The following is a 19689-nucleotide window of genomic DNA, read 5'->3' on the forward strand; positions in this document are numbered from 1 at the left end:
TCATTCCTGACATCTGCAAGCTAGTTCTCTAGCTGTTTTGTAGAGCTGGGCATGGTAAGATTTCATTGTAAAGAATCTTTTCCCACTCTTAGCTTAAGGCTCTTTCCTAGTGTACTGTGATAAAGAAATGGCAAACCCTTGGTTTGCTTCCATTTATCACTGAATTCATATAAGAAATCCCCAAACAATGAACAAGGAATAAGTGCTTGCCAGTTTTTATTCTGATCTGATCTACTCTGAATTCCTGCCCAAATACTGATGCAGTGGAGAGTCAGTTCCATGAGCTGTGCAAGAAATTTACAGCTATAAAGGGCACCTGCTGTACTCTTTCTGTTCCCTCTGCCTTTGTGGAAAAAAGCTGTTGATCTATGACAGGTTTTTCATGGAAAACTGTACAGCTGGGAAGATCAATCTTTCTTGCTAGATATTTAATTTCTATCTTTTTGTGCCACATAGAGTTGAATTGTTTAGCTTAATGACTCAAGTGCTTTTTTTGGCTTGGTTTAATTTTGCTGGTTTTTTTCTGTTTGTTTTTTTGGCGGGGGTGCTTGGGGAGGTGGGGATGTCTTTGTTGGGCTTTTGTTTTGTTTGGAGGTTGGTTTTTGGCTATGGTGAAAAGTCAAGTTCAAAACTACTTATTTAAAGCCATGAAAAATATTTTTAAAAAGATCTTGAAACAAATATGTTCTGTCATGTTTAAACCCAAATAAGTATCCATCAGTCAATCTAGAGTGTCTGCTTTGTAAACACAGTGTCAGGGTGGATAAACTGGCAAAGAGCTGTTGCTTCCTTAAACCACAGAGAATTATACCAGTGAAGATTCAGTTCATTTATGTCTTTGATAAAACCAGTGGAATATTTCCTGTATCCCAGCTGGTATTCTGAAGAAGGGAGATGAGGAAGACCTTATCAGTAGCTAAGACTTGATAAGCCATAAGCAAATTGCATGTAATCAGCTCCCAGGAACATACCAGTCATTTAGTGCCCCTAATCAGGGTTTATGGTTAAGGGTGAAGGTTACTAAAGCCATTGTGAAATAAGGAAAAATGGAGATAGTTAAAGCAGATTTGTAGCCATTTGTGATATGTGGTTTTGCAATTAACTTGTGCTGTTTTCTGTTTATGAACACAAAAACACACTGACTCTGTAACATTGATTGGCACATAGCAAATTGAATCTATTTACTTAATCTTCTTAATAGTTTCTGCATTAAATGGGGGGCAAGGTAACTGAATATAAGACGGAAAATCAGAGCAGCTGTCTGCTTCCATTTGTGGTATATAGAATTCTAGACTGCAAAGAGTGTTTCAATGCTGGACAACTTATTTCATAAGGCAACCTAAGGAGACACTGTGGGAGAAAATCTCTTGTTCATTAGAAAACAGCTTTAAAAATACTGCCATAAAAATCCCTGAAAGTCACTGGTTGGAGTTAGATGAATTAAGATTTACATCATCGTTAAGTCTCATTAAGTTTCATTATGTTTTTTATGTTCTTGCTGAAGATTTATAAGAGCCATTAACTTACATGTTGCAATTCTATAAAGATGCATCATTCTAAAAAGAAAAATGGTTATTTTTTGGGTCGGCTTAATGCCAAGTTATATGTGGCACCTATTCAAGGCCTTTATAATTTGTGCTCTAATCATGTCCCAAGTTCTCTTCCTTACTGTATGGTTAAGCTGATAAAATTGTTCTTAAGATGTTTCTAGCTAAGATACTTTTAGCAGATTAAAATGAATAAGCAGGATGAACATCTGTTTAAGTGTATGAAGAACCCTTTCAGCAGGCATCTCCTGCAGCCACCTTGGAAGATTTCTGCTCACTGAATTTTAACAAATCCTTGGTACAGATGATACCTGTTATCATCATTGTACATTTATTTATAATAAGGTCATTATTCACAGGAGTTCTCCGCCATCTAGATGTGCCAGAGGAAAAGAAAAAACATGTGGTCTTGTACTCTAATTGCTTTAAATTAGGAAATGAGAGGAGAGAAATCTATAGGATAAAACTTTGGTGGTTATTATAAGATCATCTGTGTTGATGATTAGAACCAAGGCATGTCCCAAAACCACATTTGTAGTAGAGATTTTTCCCTTGAGGATGTACAAGGGTTTTCAGAATGCCTTGGGAACACAGGGATTTTTGAACGCTCGAATTTCAGGATTGACTTAAGGAAGATTTACTGAGCTGCTTTTTTTTTTTTTTTTTTTGTTTTGTTTTGTGAAGAAAATGTTTGGTTTTTTTTGCTTGAGGATGCAATAACTGCAGTTCAGATTATTCACAAGGTATATAATGTTTTTTCTGTCTTGTGGAGAGACAGCCTGTTGCTTCCCACTTTCTAACCAGTGATCTGGATACAACATATTCCAACATGTAATTGCATCTAACATGACATAAGTGGCTTCATTTTTTTTTTTTTTGTTTCACATAATTCCTAACGGAAAGTTCATGTGTTATTTGTGTCTAGGAAATGATAAAATATTTCCCAGAAACAGAGATGTGCTTTTTCTGGAAATTACCAGGAGCCATTTGAGTGCTCATTTGAAGCAACCCCTTGTACATTCTGTACCTAAGTATCCCAGTTTTCAAGTTTGTCAAGTGGATCTCATCCATTATTACCAAGGACAATACAATGTCTGTTTGAATAGATCTCAGAAAATCTTCTCTGATAATTCATCTCCATTTCTTCTGAAAATTACACTATCACAATCTGTTTATGTAGGATAGCAGATCAGAAAATTTGACAGCTAAAGCTGATCACTTCAATAAAATTTCATTTAGAGACTGAAGCCAAAAACTGAGTTCAAGGAGTGGTTCCTCAGAACTTAGCTGCAATAACATCTTTTGGGTTGATGTTGTTTATGACTTGCATCACAGAGCAGACATGAACAAGGTCAGGATGCCCTAAGTGCTCAGTGAGAGTGTAGAGCTGTACAAGAGAGTACTGACTTTATATTTGGAGAAGGAATAGCTGGAGAGAAGAATGATAGAAAAAAAGTGCTTTCCTGTACTGCTTCTGTCTTTTTCCAGCTGATCAATCTCGAGAACTTTAGGGGGGTTATTTTGACATGAATTAAAGATGTATTAATACCTGGGCTGAGCAGTGCTGCCCTGCAGTCTGCCCTGGGGCATCTGGAGGAACTGAGCAGCAGTTCAGGGTCAGCAGGAGCAGTGTGGCTGGGCAGTGGCTCTGTGCTCACACCCACATCCCCTGGCATCTCTGCTGGCACTGAGAACCAGCTCCAAAGTATCTTGGCTAAGTCAGTCTGCACTTTCCTAAGGTCCTGCAGCTGTGTGAAAAACACAGGAACAAAGAAGTGACCAAACCTTAAATTTAGAAATGATGTATGGAGGCTTTTACACAGAAAGAATCTGTGCTTCTGTTGATTCTGCTCAATTCTGGGAGAGGAGGAGGCTTCTGGATAGTGTTAGATTTACTGTTAAATTCCTTTTCTGAGGCTTTTGAGAAGGGTATGGTACATGTTTCCTTGAGCAGGCTGCAGAAGGGAAAGGAGTGTTTGCTATGCTTTTAAAATGCACTCATCCAATTTTAATTCTGAAATTTTCTCTTCTGTCTGCTTTTAGTTATTGGCATAATATTACCTGGCTGATTTGCTGCTGCTTGGAAAAAATATAGGACTCTTCCAAACCACTAAGAAGCACTTGAAGCAATTACTACTTTACCTGATTTTGTGATGCTCTCTGGTCAGAATGGAGGTGTGAGAGAGAGGAAATTGATGACAGGGGAGCAGGGAATTTCAATGCACTCAGGTTAAGCAGGTGGATGGCTGTCTCTGGAGAGGCTGGCCCATGTCCACAACATTCTGCACTATAAAATGATGATCATCCCACTCAGCAGGTCTTCCAGTTACTTAGAGAAGACTCCTCTCTGCTCCATGCTAGTGAAAACTAACACAACCCCTTTTAATCTCTCGAGGCGGATCAGTCAGTCTAAAACTACTCACTTTCCTCTTGAAATTGCTTTCAGAAATTGCATAAGGGGAGAGGGCACTCTAAGAGCAGCAGAAGGAAAAATATTTTTTTTTAGAAGATGCATTTCCAAATGTAAGTGAAACCATTTTGGAGTAGTCAATCAAAATTGGCCTTTTCATCAAAAATGAGACCTTAACTTTAGTTAATTTCTTTAGTAGGGTTCTTTCTTACTCTGTAGCACACTGACCTTTTATATTTTTTCACTTTAAAATAGATGTATTCATATATGGATAATTTAGATCTCACTTGTCCTGTGGAGTCTAGTTGTTTTCTGGTCATGGGATAAAGCAAACATTTTTCAGATGTGTATGTAATTTATCTTTTAATAGAATGAAAATTTGTAATGTTTTGGGAATCTAGAAAATTTTTACTTTGTGAATTATTTCATCTCTTAGCTACAAATTTCCTATAAACCACACTTTAAAAATGTATTTATTTTGTTCGTGTGATAGAAAAAAGTGGGAAAGGAGTCAGAACTCGCATAAAGTGAAAAATTTTGAAACAATGCATGAAAAATACAGCTCTCCTGTCACTGCTCTTCTGTTAAAGCATGATTAATTTATTCTGTCTACTAATTTATTCTACCTGGTGCAAAAAACCTTCACACAACTGAACAATATCTAGCTGCTTTGCTGTGGTAGTTCTGGACCTGCAGGACATATTTAAGTGGTACCCTGGTTTTGGTGTGTTCCTCAAGTAGCAACACTCTGTGCCTGCAGCTGGGGCAGGCTTGACACGTGAAGTCCCTGGGGCCACTTGGGGATGTGTGGGTGCCCACACCACTGCAGCTACCAGGGAATAAATAGTGCCTTGCACCACCTGGGACAGCTCTGCTCCTCTGGAGGTGTCTGACACGGCTCTTACAGCACGGGCTATTTATCCATTCGCTGCAATGTACAGGGTAATTGGAGGCAAAATTAACGTGTCAGCTTGAACCAGCCTGGAAATTCTTTTATTCCAGGAGGAATAAAACTTCTCAAGTATAAATAAATATCTGCTGGTGTTTAAGGTTACCAAGAATTCTATATTTGCTGCTCCCTAAATTTAAAGGCATAATTTTGCACAATTTTCTTTGAGAGTGGAGGTAATTTAGCTTTCAGAACTTTAGTTTCTTCTGAATTTTGCTTGGCCTCTTTTCTGACCTGGGAAAAAATTGCAGTTGATCTGAAAAGTGTTGAAGTATTTTCTCAGAAGCTGCAAAGAGGTAAGTATATCCAAAAAAAGAATAATTTCCCTTTATTGTGTTGCTGTTTTTTCACACTAACCTTGAAGAGCTTGGTGCAGTACATCTCTCCAAGCCCCATCCATGACTGACTAAATGCCAGTGAGTCCCTGCAGCTGATTAGCCTGGATAACCATGTTGTATTTGCACTTTGCAATGCATGCAAAAAGCTGACAGGAGCACACACAATACCCCACACCCATGAGATATCAAGACAAACTAACTAAGCTTTTTTTTTTCTGTTGGCTGAAAACAAACATAGGTGAGTTGGAAGGGAGTAGTATGGGGAAGGAGAGGGATTTAAGGTGGTTAGTTTTATACCAGGGAATCCAGTTTGCTTACACTCTTCTGTGGACGATGATGATGATGGCAGAACTACTTCAGGAAAGTATAATCTGAATCTTAACAGGAGGATCCTGTCTCTTTATCTACTGAGTATGTTAAAAACATGGGGCTGCTTACCTCTTTGAATAGAATGTATCTCATTGATCTGTACAGAAAAAGGAAAAAGTTATTTTCACTTTCCCCCCTACCTCAGATGGCTAAAAAATGCTGTCCTGGTGTTTTATAAACATGCTTTGTTTTCAGTGATAACTAAATATGCAGAACCTAAACCTCCTGTTTGTGCAGGCAAATCCAAATCATTATTGTATTAAATAATTTTCTCTTTATGTCTGGGTTAAGATTATCCTGTCTCAGAGAGCTGCACTGTGTGTACTGCTATGTGCAGGATCTTTGTGGGACTGTACCACTCACCATATAGGCAAAAGATTTCAATTATAGCAACTTTTTATTAGAGCTTAAGTATAGTTACTTTTTATCAGACCATAGTTAAAATGACTCATCAACTGAAATGTCAATATGCATGTAATTATTATAAGTTACTCATTCTCCATAAAAAAACTTTAAATGAGACAACACAGACATTCTTTGGTGCATGGGGAAGAAGGATCTAAGCAAAAAAACACACAAACTTATCCCAAAGTTGCTGACCTTGACTTTTAAGACCTTTTCAAAATGAGCCATACTCATAAACCCCAGAATTTAGGCTTGTCTTCATCACTGGGGTGTGTTATCTATGTTGACACTGTAAATTGAGCCCAGTCAAACACACAGCTGTCACCGGAGCTGGTTACAGTTTATTTAAAGTGTTTTAGTATACATGGGAAATAATTCCATCTGCACTGCAATAGTCAACTACGTAGCAGGGAATAACAATGTTCTAATCAGCTTCCTGGGTTAATTACAGCCTTGGCCATCATGAAACTCAAGGGAGGATGGGGGAAGAGGGGTGCCTGGGATTGTTCATTGGACATAGAGGTTTTTCTTCCAGAAGGTGGTTTGACACCATGTGGTCACTTCAGAGATTCCTATTTAGCTGTCAGATGGTGCCACCTTTTTGGGACAGCCCTCCTGTGCTTGTGTCACTCCCTCAGCCATGTCTGCTGAGGAGCTGCTGCGTTCTGAGCAGGTGTCAGAAGCAGACTTGTCTTGTGCACTTAAGCACAAATGTTTCCCTACCTTGGGAAGCCTTGGTCTCTATTAAGAGAACTGGAATTGAGGATTTCTAGGGCTATTTATATGTAATATCCCACATTATGTCATTATAACATTATGTCATCTTATTGATGCTCCCTGTCCCTCCATGCAAGCCTACCTTCAAATCTAATTCCTGTCCTGTCTCTTTCAGTCATCCTTTCTCACTGCCAGCAAAAGGGGCTGGGCTCTGGACATAAACATTTCCCTGTTTGAGCAATAGAAGCAGCTGAACAGGCTGCCTGCTTTTGCTGTGCAGTGCCTTCTGTTGGTTTGCTGTGTTCTAAATGGGTGGGGTCAGACTTAGTCTTTGGATAGAGCTGCTAAAGTCATCAGTCCATCAAAACCAGGAATTATGTGCAGAGTGAGCAGGTGTCTGCTGTGGTAATCACAGTCATTGTAATCTCCTAGCTGACACTGAGTGACCTATGGAAATTCACTAGCAAAATCATCTGTAGTTCTGTGAATACCTTTAGTCTGTTTTGCTCTATTTTTCTTGGCTATGAGTTCCGTGGTCTGTTTGACAGTGCTGTTGCACAGCATGAAAAATTTTGCCTCCTTTTTTTCCACGGATGTAACACTGACTGGTGGATGGGGTAGCGGAAAAAAAATACAAAGGGAAGTTTCAATAGTCCTTTGTGCAGATTGTTTGGGGAAAAAAAATCCCTTTGTGTCAAGTGCAGAGATCTGCATTTAGGGAGTAATAAATCAATTTTATCATTAATTTGGTTATAATAAAAATTGCAGGGCTTAACCATAAGAAGTGGTTTCAGTAACTTGCGAACTGACAAAGTGAAGTAATTCATTCCCTTTACCCCGATGAACACATTATCACGAGTGGCAGCTGCGAGCTCACTGACAGGAGGTCCAGCAACATCAGCTGCAAACCAGACTCTGGAAACTTGGCAGGAGAAAGCCCCCTAGCCCGAGTTTCCATAGTGGGTTGCAGACTCCAAGAGATTCTCAGTGAGCCAACCCTGGCTGTTGCACAAGTAAATGCAGCTGTGGTTTGTCATCTTCCCCCAGATTTGCCTTTGGTACTAAACAAACTGAAGACAAAAAATAACATGCAGGCTTACTGCAGTGAAACAGAAGTCTAAACCTCTGCTATGGAAGTGTAAGAGTTATGACAGGGAAACTAAGCATGAATTTAGTGCACATGAAGCCAAATATTTCTCTAAGATGCTGCAGCTGTGCAGACAGTGACAACTTTAAGGAGAACTTAATTCTTTCAGTGGACTTTGAAATTACTGTTAAGGCAAGTTTGGGAATGAGAGAGTACTGGAAATCCAGTTCTTGCCTCCCTATGGACAGGCAAACAACAGCTCAAGACCTTTCTCTCTTTTTGAAAACATATTTTTCTTTATCCACTAGTCTTTTTTTTTTTTTTCCCATAAAGTGAAAGGCCTCTGCTTTGCAAACCATCATTAAGTTGTATCTCTACTGTGTAGTAACTAGCATGTTCCCTCCTGCTTAAATTCCTCCCATAGTGACACAGTTCTATAAAACATAAGAAATGTTCATTGTTCATGCATCCATAAATTCATTATTTTTTCCTCACACTCAGCTCTGATGGATGCTGCATGTAACTCACTCAAGGAAATGTCAGTCTCAGTGTGCATTAGTCAAATGAATTTCACCTTATGTTTTCCTGGGGTTAAAAATAAAGCATTTTCTGTTGAAATGTGACACACCAGTGTTTGTGTTCTGGTTATCTCCCTTTGCACAGCCTGGAGTAGAACATGCTAATAGTTACATTTATAAAATGTAGCTGTAACTGCAGTAAGTGCTAGTGGAAAGCAATTTTCCTGATAGTCTGTGTTCTTAGCCCAGATTAATGGCTAACTAAATATACTGCTTACCCTTCTCTTATCCGTAATTTCTGTCTCAAGCTGAGAGCTTGCAGCACTCACTCAGCTGCATGTCACTTTTGGAGGTAGATGTGATTTAGCAGCCTCTTGGTGAGGAACATCTTATTAGCTGGAGATTTGGATAGCAAATAGCTTGGGGAAGAAGAGTGTACTGCAGAATTTTCTTTCCATTCTTTAATGATATTTTGTATATGCAAAGCAATAGAGTGTTTGACAATTTGAAACAGAAATGTGAAGGGTTATCAGGAGAGGAACAAAAAGAGAAGGTAAACAGAAAAATATTGGCAGGAATCAGTACACCCCAGCTAATTTGATCTAAGGTTTTTTCTTACCTGATATTTCCTGTAAAGTTTTCTTAATCAGTGTTAAAAATTGTATTTCCCCAAATGCTTTACTTCTTTAAGGGTTTCTGTCCCAGTTCTCTCTAGTGAGTGTTTTTGTGTGTGCCCTGGGTAGCTGTAGAACCCTTGCTGAGAAAGAGGAACAGCAGCTGCTTGGTGCATTCTGCAAGTGTCGAACACCTGCTGCTGGAGAGGTTCTCAGGCCTCCCCAAGCTCAGAACAAATCAAAGCAGGATTGTGCAGGCAAGACTGGGAAATAAGGAACTGTTAGAGAAGCAGTTCCTTTTTATTGGTTCAGGAAAATGACTCTTCAGATGTACATGAGATTGGGAATTGAATCCAGGTTTCCTGGGTTTAGTCTGATGCCTGCTGCTACAAATAGTTTGGAAACAACAGTTTCCAACAAGTCTGCAGCTAGATTTTGGAAAAGTCATTAGAATAATTTCCAGTATTGTCACTCTAGGCTTTAGATTTCTGTTTTATTTTTCTGTGCTTATAATCAGTAAGTGTGAAATTCTGTAGTGAAAAATCAAACTTATTCCTGTTCATAACTAATTAAGCTTTAAATCCCTAATACCTGACAGGTTGGAACCATGTTGAGATCAAAATAACAGGGAAGAAAACCAGGAAACTGATGATTAAAATTCTACTGGTTGGATAGAGAGAGTCATAGTATATAAATTTATGAAACCAGTGATTAAACTGAGGCTTGTGACTCTGTTTAATCTGCTGCTGTGACTGCCCTTGCTGTGCTGCTCTCAGGTGTTCAATCCTTGTCTTCTTAAGTGTTTGTTCTGATCTTTGTTTTCTGTTCACGCTCTTAAAGTTTTTTAATTCTTTCCACCCTTTGGGGTCACCAGCATTGACCAGGGGTACTGAAAAGAAAACATTACTGTTCTGGAGAACATAGGCTGGATGAAATGATGGCTCTTCCTTGTCTTGATGTTCTTTAGGAGATCCATAATGTCCACTGCTGGCCTGGTGTGAAGTCCCAGCACAAGGATGTGTGAAGCAGGTACCTGGAATCCTGAGGTGTTGCCTACAAATTTCTAGGGCACAGGCTGAGTTTTTGTGCCTGAGCCATTATGTAGTGGAAAATAATTTTCACTCCTGATTGCAGAGAGATATGTTAAAGAAAAATCAAACTTTTTAATGTTTGGTATCTCTTTAGTGCAGGTTTCTTCTGTATGACCCAGGGGACTCCAAAAATGTGACTATTCTTACAGGTCTCAGTGTCAGGAAGCCATGAGCTTAGAATAAAGAATAATGTAATATAAGAATTGAATATTTATATAATTCTGCTTTCACTTGGAATACTCTGGCAGGGAAATAGTACTTTTAAATTTGGATCCCTGAACTGCTGTTTTGACTTGAGGAATAAATATATGCAATTAAATGAAGTAAATAACTTGACATTTTGCTTCTAAGGAAAAGCAAAATCATCCCACAAAGAGCTGTATTTGTGAATTGCCTTAATAGCAGGGTCAAGCACAGAAATTTCCATAACTCTCCTGCAAGGGCAAATATTAACATGTACACTGGAGTTTCAACAGATTTAACACAGTTTTGTTATGAAGTGTTTGTGATCTTACAGTTCCTGAAGAATTCCTGAAGAATTTCCATGTGTGATGGATGTAGAAATAATAGGCTGAAGATCTGCAGGAAGCATAGGAAGGAGTTGGAATCATTGCTCCCATGAGTGGCAATTAAAGATTTTAAGTTCTTGGGCTAGAGGACCAAGATTTTATTTCCACCTATTCCATCTCTGTATGGATATTATCATGTGGTTACAGTTTTCGCTTGGCTGGGTCAAGAGAATTCAGAGCTGATCTGGTTTGTGTGGGTCTGTCTCACCTCAGAGCCCAGGTTTTTCTACCTTTCTGCATCTTGCTGAAATTTCAAATAAATAGTATTTGGATTTCAACCCCTTTTTCTCCTTTCTGAGGACCTTGCTGCTTATGAGGCTGCTGTTAGCACAGAGGAGCCTGCAGGAAACAGGCAGTTCTAGCAATGAAAAGACTGTTTACATATTGCTGTGTTCCTTCCAATGTTTTCCTTTTAAATGACATAAAGCTATGCTTCAGAAGGTATGGAGGGCACACATTTCTATTTAGTTTAGCTTCCCAGTTTGCTGTGTTTAAAAGCACAAGCAATTCATCAGTCATCTAAAGAGAGCTGAACACAACTGTTAGAAAACACACATTTTCTCCTAAAAATGTGTTAATGTGTGTCTAAATAAGGTGTCTATCTGTTTGCACACTGCTTATTGTATCAGGGTCAATAATGTAATGCTTACAGTTCCCATCTGGTAGGATTATTTCTTACTGCTTCTGGTTCAGGCAACTTCTGGTTCAATTTAGCTCAATGTTTGTATGGCAGTCATAGAATCATCAACTTTAGTCTGTAGTGAGAGACTTCTGCAAACAATTTAATTTTTCTCTATGATATATATAATTGTTTAGAAAAGTTGTGTTAAGAAGGCTTCACTCAGATGCCTAGAAATGCACTAGAAAGCTGAAATCTGGAAATGCTTTAGAAAACCAAGATCTAAATTATTTAGGGTTATGTTCTTTCTCTTTTTTGCGAATACCAGTGAAGTTGCTGGTATTTTCTGCATTGTGAGGTAATGCTCTGCTCAAGTGCAAGTCAGATTTGGACTCAAGTAATTGAGTTTCAATAAAGGAAGATCTTTAATATCTCTAATAAAGGAAGATCTTTAATATCTCTACTCTTTTGGTCTCTTGCCCTGAGCAAGATGAGGAAGAAAATAGTTCAACAACTGATTTGCCCCCTAATGAAGATGGAAGAGGTTTTTTGTCATCTTTGCCTTTGGACTTCACTGCTTGATTCATAAGCATTTTCATTTGAAGAATGCACGGGAAGCAAAACAAAGGTGTTGCCAGCCGAATTCCAGATACTGAAAATTAGTGATTGTAGTGGTGCTTAAGCTGTGGCTTCCAGTTCCATGTACTGCACAGCAGGACAATGAATGTGGTATCAATGCATTTCTTTTGGAACTCTTTTTGGCACTCTTGAGCTGTAATGTGCAGCTCAGATGAAAAGGCTGCTGTGTCTCAGGCAGCCAAGGATGGTGAAGTCTCAATTCTTCCTCCTGTGAGCTGCAAGAAGTTTGTGTTCTGCCCAATACAGTGCAGCAGCTTCAGAAGAAAACCAGCTAGAGGCTGTGGGGGCATCAGAATTAACACTTCATTAACAGGAAAAACTGCTTTCTGCTCACAAATAGCAGTCTTAAAAAATTCAAGTTTGTGCTTCACGGTGCCAATTGTAAGGCTTTTAGAATTTTTCTGAAGAACTATTTTGCTGTATTTGGGATGTAACTGCCTGTGCCTCTGTTTTGTGTGAAGCTAATCAGGATTTTGAGAGTCTCATAAATACTGCCCCCAGTTTTGTCTGAGAAGAAGAAAGTCAACTGCATATGAACTTTTTATAGAACTGTTTTGGATGGAGTGAGTTAGAGTACTCTGTTACCAGTTAAATGGAGAATCCCATATTTGAAGTGCTTCTAGTGCATTCCAGATAAATTAGACTACAATAATTCAGTTTTTAATAAATAAAAAAAGTTTGTTACTTATTTAAGCATTTATAAAGGAAAAAAAAAAGAGACACACAGAATATTAACACCTAATTTGCTGAACTCTGATAAGAAGATTTTTGCCTCGCTGGCTTCTGGGACCTGATCTTGTGAGAACATGGAGTGCCGATTATGGGTGCTGGGCTTTCTAAAACTTCTTATCTCAGGAGCCAAGCCTCCTGCAATTAGGATTGGTGGAATATTGTATTTTCATTGCTTAAACATAAGTGTATACATTATGAAATAAAACAAGAATGAGCTTTAAATCAAGCTAAATTTGAACAGAAGGATTCTTTAATATTAAGAAAAATTCCAGTGGGATGCTGCAGAAAGGAAAGAAAAAAAAAGCTATCATCTGGCAGTATCATACAGGTGTTGGTGTGGCTTTCAGACACTATAAAATAATTCTTAGGAATTTTCATGCCTAAAATTTCTCTGGATGTTTATATTTTTGAAGGTTCTTTGCTGGTTATCATGAGTGCTTTAACCATTTTCAAGCAAAGAGGAATTTTTTTTTTTCTTGGCAGAATGTCACAAAGACATTGATTATAGCTGTAAATTAAAGTTTTCTGCATGTTTTTCAATACTGTAAGTTGAAGAAAACTGATAAATTAATTGCTGCTGCAAAATAACTCCTGTTCTACAAAAACTGGTGTGTAGGGGGAGAAAACACAAGCGAAGTATTACATGATGGCTTAAGGGAAAAGTGGGACTAATAGAAGGTTAACTGTTGGATTTAAATTCCTTTTTCCAATATATTCCTCCTACCTTTCCCCTCAGCTGAAGTTGGCAGCTTTGCAGGAGTGGTGCTCTCCACTGTGTGTGTGTGCTATGCAATAATATCCAGGTGCATGGATGTTAATAGAACTTTTACCACAGATTAAAATAGGCCAAAAGTTTTACTCTGTACATCAAAATGTCTTTTGTTGTGTCCTCTTGGAGAGTGAGCAGAAACGTTGAAACATCAGGAATATGGTAGAAATGTGCACCACTTTATGGGCTTCTAAAGGACCTCAGTGGGCCTATGGGCTTGTAATGAGCATTGTATGAATACCTGCAAAAATCACAGGTGAATTTTGTATTAATTGGTCATTAGAGTCCAATTAATATAAAGTAATTTATCTAATTAATTTATTAATTGGTTTAGTTAATATAATTTAATGGAATAGTCAGTATTAAAAGTAGTAACATTATAGGATGATTCATGTTGGAAGGCACCTCAGTCCCAGCTCCAGCTGAAAGCAGGGAGAACTCTGAGGTGAATGTTTTACCACCAGTGTGGCTGTAGAAACTCTCCTTGCTCTTGGTAATTAAGTCTCAACTAGAACTGAGCTTTTGCTCTCCAAACAGCATAACTTCATGTCTGGTCAGTGTGATGGAATTATATCTGTATACCTCAAGAGAAAAACAATGTAAACGTTTTCTTATAAAAAGTGTAAGATGTCTGTTCATTATGAAGACTGCAGAAATAGGATATGATTTTTTTCACCAGTTCTCTTTTTAGTCCTAATATTGGGGTTTTTTTCTGCATTTGATCCTGCAAGATTCGGAGCTTTCTGACCTAATTTCAGTAAAATATTATTTTAGGCATGTGAGGAGACCATAAAAATATAATAGGCTTTTCTCCATATTTCATTTTTATGCCTGCCTGGTTTCCTGGATCATACACTGCCTACAATTTTCATGATGATTTCCAAATTTCATGTTTGCATGTGATAGCTAGACAATGTTATGTTTTGATGCAACTCTTTTACTCCTGTGTACATCTGATGATTTAGATGATGCAGCAAATTGTGTCAAGGCTGAAAATTGTTGAATCTCTGTCTCCTGGTCAGCAACTCACTGATTATCGAAGCTGAAATACTTGGAAAACACAAAGTATTTCACCTCAGTGTCTTACTTTTGGGGCTGCAGTCAGTGTTCCTCACTAAAATCAGGATCTGACCCAGTGTCCTCTTTTATTCTGGAGCATTTGGTCATTTGTGATGTGTCACAGAAATCACATTAAAAAATAGCACTGATCCTCTGGGTAATGTTTGAACTAGGCCTACTTTCACTTATCTGGTTACTTTTTAGTGATTTTTTTTTTTTGTTTTGTTTTGTTCTTCATAGCTGCCAAGCCACTGCAGAACTTCATGGTTATAAATTTTTTTAATGTGTTTTCTCTAAAGTGAATAATTTCTCCAGCCTTCCCAGGATCTTCGCAGAACATTACATAAATGTGAACATCCAAACATTTGACAGCCCAGTTTTAACACACTTCTACAGAGCATTCAATGGTGCTATTACAGTAAAATTACTTCCAGAAGTCTTCAATACAACAAATAGTGATATTATTTTCTTATATTGCTAGCACTGGTGACTGCTTTCAAATTGTCTTTAACTTTGGCTTCTTTAAATAACTCTTTAAATGCATTTCAAGGGATTTAAGGCTTTTCAATTGGTTTGTCTCTATGGTAGTGTTCATTTTTCCTTGTGTTACATCAGTACTTTTCAGCTGTGCTCCCTCCCTTTTCCTTGCCAGCTGAGGTGTGACAGGCTGGCCACAGGCTGCCAGCCTGGGGCACTGGGAGCAGCTGGCTCTTGCCATAGCTCCAAATATCTGGGGAATTGCCCGAGTCCCTGTGAGCACTCAGCAGCCAGGTGGGTGGGGAGCAGGTGTGTGACAAGGAGATGGTAAAGCTCACCTGCAAGTCAGATTCTCTTTTCAGCTCTGCAGGCAGTCAGGTAACCATTTCTTCATCAAAAGCAGATATACAGAATCCTGCCCAGATAAAGCTCTCTGATATCAGGGGGAGATGAGAACAGGTTTTCCTGACTTAATTTTGAGGTGTCTCTGGTTTGCCTGCTGTGTTTGTGCCAGAAGTCACAGCTGGGGAGCTGACCCGTGGATAATGTAGAGCAGTTCTGTCAGCTCTGCTCCAAAACCACAACCTTACACAACACAGGGCAATCATCTGTCCAGTGCTTGATCTTTCAGTGCTGCAGGTGGAATAAGGGGAGTGCTCCCAGTGGTCTGAAGAATTCAGCCTTGCCTCTCCAGGCACACTCTGTAAATTTTCTGTTGTTTACACCTGTGTATTTTCTTTTTTCTCCACAAGGCCTTTGTGTTCACACAGGGGTTTTTTTCTGTTATGTTTGTTTATGCTCGTGTGGTCAAAGGAGTCTCAGTTTGTCAGTGTGATGCTAGATGTAGCAAGATGGCAGAAATCTGAGGATGCTGGCAGATAAAGAAATATGTTTTATGCATGTGCCTTGGTGGTGTAAGGATTGGGAAATGATGATTGCTTGTGACAGAGTAGGCTGAACAGCACCACCCTTCTGCAGTACATTTTGCATTTGAAATGTTAATTGCAGGTTACTGGCTTACTGAAAATGTAAAAGGGATGTGCACCTTAAATGTAGGTCACTGCTACACACAGAAAGCTCTGCCCTTGCAGCTGCAGATGTGCCAGGCACTCTCTGGGGGCAGCACACACAGGCTGCACTTGACCTGGTCTGCATCGTTCACTGGGTCCAGCATCTGTGCTATGATACCAGAGTTCAGGTGCTGCAGTTTTCCCTTCCTTTTGTCACTTTGTCGCTGCCAAAAGAGGGTAACAACTGAGTGTGAAATAAACCAATGTCTGCCTATGCCAGTGACTTTTTTTTTTTTACAATTGCATCTGTTAGATTTTTTTTTTTTTTTAATGGTTATTCAGGAGTCACTCAGCAGCTAAAAGGGAAAACTTTTAAATATTTAATGTCTCTGAACTGCTCTAAGACTGAAATAATTGTGTTTTTGCAGATTTGGGTTAACATAATGGACTGTGAAAGGAGGCCAATGATTAGATAACCATTTGAGAGTCAAAATCACACCTAAATCAAGTATGTCAGCAAACAATGACTTGATAAAAATCAAGATGATGAAAGTATAGCATAAATATAATCTATACAGAAGTAAAATATGGGGTGCATTGAATTTACCTTTGAGTCAATATTAATTCAATAAGATAAGGCTTTGCAGACTGGTGTTTTTGCATCTAAAGGATGTGGAATATGGAGAATTTCTTTACTCTTCCTGCTCTATACTGTAATTGGATGTGCTGAGCCAAAGATCATAAACTGTCATTTTGTCAGTCTTGAGCAACAGGTGTATAATGCTTCCCACTCTGAAGCAAGATCTTGGCAACAAAGGTGAATTTACAATTAAAAGAAAAATAAAAAAATTCCACCAAACTTCTGTCAAAGTTAAGATGTTTAAAATAATCCTCCATTAAATCCTACACTAATGCCTTTTATTTATTTTTCAACAGGCTTTCTATTTTTTTTGTTATTGTTTTTGTGGTTTTTTGGTTATTGTTATAGAATACATTCAGCTGATTCTCTTGGGCTTCTTGTGCTGCAACACTAACTAAACCCCACATATTTCCTAAACATTTTTGTTCACCATTTTTGCAGGGCCTAATTTTCCTCACCTTACTATTGGGCTTCAATGAACTTCCATCACCTCTAACATGAGGAAAATGAGCCTGTGACATGGAAATTTTGGTGTCTGATTTTAATTTAGCTTTTGATTGATTGTCCTTGGGCAATTAATGTTTTACATTGACAGAAGATGGTGCAGTTAAGCAGGACCAAAATAAAAATTGTTCGGATATTTCAGTGGTTAACTTGTATCTGTAGTGGAAGGGACAGCAGAATATATTCATGAATCACCTCTGTTCCCCCAGACAATGAACAAGAACACTACAACTGAACAATTGCTTGCAGATAATAAAGCCTTTATTTCCTTTCAAGCACTTAAATTTCCTTTTGATTAAATAATTCCATGTTTGAGTGCAGTTTGCAGGTAGGACACACTTATGTAATCCCCACTGATTAGAGCAGCATCCTGAGGAATTTATCACTTCATGATTTTTAGCTTCAGTCTGTTGTGGCAAAGGAAACCTGGCTAAGCAGTCTGCACACCTAATCCTGCAGACTCTTTCACACTGGCTTTAGCACCCCCAGCTTTATTGCAGAGGAGCTGGTTGCTCTGGGGTGCAGCTGTCCTGGTTTGGTTATCAGCTGGCATTTACTGTGACATTCACATGCCCTGGACAGAGAGGCATAACTCTCTCTCGAGATTCCTTGGAGACATCGAGGGGCTGCTGGCAGCAAGGCCACTGCCTGGTACCACTGGCCATAGGATGCCTTCATTTTAATTTGTGCTCAGGTGTGTCTTCAGTATCCATAAAAACTTCCATTTGCAGCACCCTATATTTCAAAGGAGCAGGTTGACAAAATCTAGCAATGATGCAAAAAGTATATTTTAACTGAATTTCTGAAATGTTAGACAAGTATGCCAACAACACTGCAGCTTTTAAAAATTAAGTTAGAGAATCTATAACATTTCTGTGATTTTTTTTTTTTCTGGGTGGTTGTAGTTGCTCTGCATATCTCAACATATCTGAGGATATTTTGTGTTCATATTGCATATTTCTGAGTTGTAATGTATAAGAAGACATAAAAGTAGATTGCAAAGTTTTTATTCGGTAGTTATTCACGCAGAACTCTCACAGAAATCTATGAGAACTCTGTTTTTGTGAAAGTAGAGTATACCTGTCTAAGGTGTCTACATTAATTTCTTTATTTCACTTCACATTTATTTCCTGCACCATATATTGTAAATACACAGTGAAATCCAAGAAATAGCTAAGTTCAAATTCCAACTTTTGGAAGACTGAGGAAATGCACAATGCAAAATGCACTGGTAACCTGGGCTCCTCTGTGCAGAGCAGTGGCACTGCTGAGCCCTGCCCCTCCTGCTGCTCCTCCTGGGGCACAAAGTGGCAGAGCCAGACCACCAATTCTGTCTTCCTCTTCCCAGGGCCCTTTGGGAAGGGTTGTAGGAAAGCACAAAGTACCCTGTCACTTCACAAAGCATGGCCAAAGAAGTTTTCCAAGTACACCACTTTGGTGTTTGCATCCCAGTCCAGTTGTGCCAGGATGAGCCTGAAATGGTGGGAGAGTGCTCCTCTCCTCCTCTGTGGCACACAGGAAGGAGAGATGGGGACATTAATTACTCTTAAGTTTCTGGCAATGAGGAAAGTCTGCATCTGAATACTCAGCATTTTCTCAGGGAACACAGACTTCTAACTACAGTGAGTCAAACTGGTGTCTGTGTGCATATATATATATGTATACATATATACTTCTTTATCTACATATGTCCTTTTCATGTTTGGGTCCAAATATATTTATGTGTTTCTTTAGTTAAGTCCAAAGCTCTTGATTGGAAACAGAGCCTGATTGCTTGAGAGTCTAACCTAACCTACAAAATCCATCAAAAGCAATGCCAGTCAGCTCCTGTGTCATAACAAACTTGGTTTGAATTTATGGCAGGAAAACATGTATTGATGCTGTTTGGGGAGTGTCTGTATGGATTCATTTTTTGTGTGTCTTTTGCTGAGCTGAAGCAGGGAATAAATATTTCTAACTTTGCTTGGAGATACCCCTGCAGTGCAAATCAGCCTTGAGGGAAAACTTCTGTTTTTACCCATAGTAGCATATGAGGGGCAATAACAAGACCTAGACATCATCTGCTTCTGAGCTAACTAAATGCACCAGTAGCTCTTGCTGTTTGCAAATTAATTAAAAGCTTAATTGATTATTTCTGCTTGGTGTAAAGAAATATCCTTCAAATGTAAAGGTTGCTGATCCCATTTGTGTAGATAGAATAAATATTTGTGCATACTTTCAGGCAGTGCTTTGCAATCTCATTGCCATAGCAGTTTTGCAATGTTTGAGTCTGGCCCTGCTGCCAGGGGTGTATCACACCTCACTCATTGTTTCCGTGCTGCTGCTTTTTCAATGCCTTTGCATGGCAGCACCTGTGCTGCAATGGAGATCACAGCTCTGCACCATGTTCGTTTTCAGAAACCTCAGGGAAATGAATTTTTGTTCCTAGGCACTTCTCCAGTTTCTTTTTTATGTTCAATTTTGGCACAAGAGAGAGCTGTACAAGAATGCTGAAGCTGAACTTATCAACCTTTGCTGCTGGTGAAAGCTGTTCCCTGGCAGCTGAGTGAACGAGGATTGCTCCCACGTGCTGCACTTACCTACCCTCCTTGTTTGTTACTCTAGGTCTCCCTCACTCTTGGAGGTA

At 38.9% G+C, this 19689-nt stretch overlaps 1 long non-coding RNA gene across 2 annotated transcripts in view; it reads left to right on the forward strand.

The window, feature by feature from the left end:
• The first annotated feature begins 3 nt into the window (after positions 1–3).
• Positions 4–19689, forward strand: part of LOC144246789 (uncharacterized) — a 453175-nt gene continuing 433489 nt past the window's right edge. For both annotated transcript variants that reach the window (XR_014957211.1, XR_014957212.1), the window contains exon 1: positions 4–19686. This is a non-coding gene — a long non-coding RNA (uncharacterized LOC144246789). The remainder of the gene's footprint in view (positions 19687–19689) is intronic.

This window comes from Lonchura striata, chromosome 9 (assembly GCF_050655825.1).
Source record: "Lonchura striata isolate lonStrDom1 chromosome 9, ASM5065582v1, whole genome shotgun sequence".
In the NCBI taxonomy this organism is placed as follows: Eukaryota; Metazoa; Chordata; class Aves; order Passeriformes; family Estrildidae; genus Lonchura; species Lonchura striata.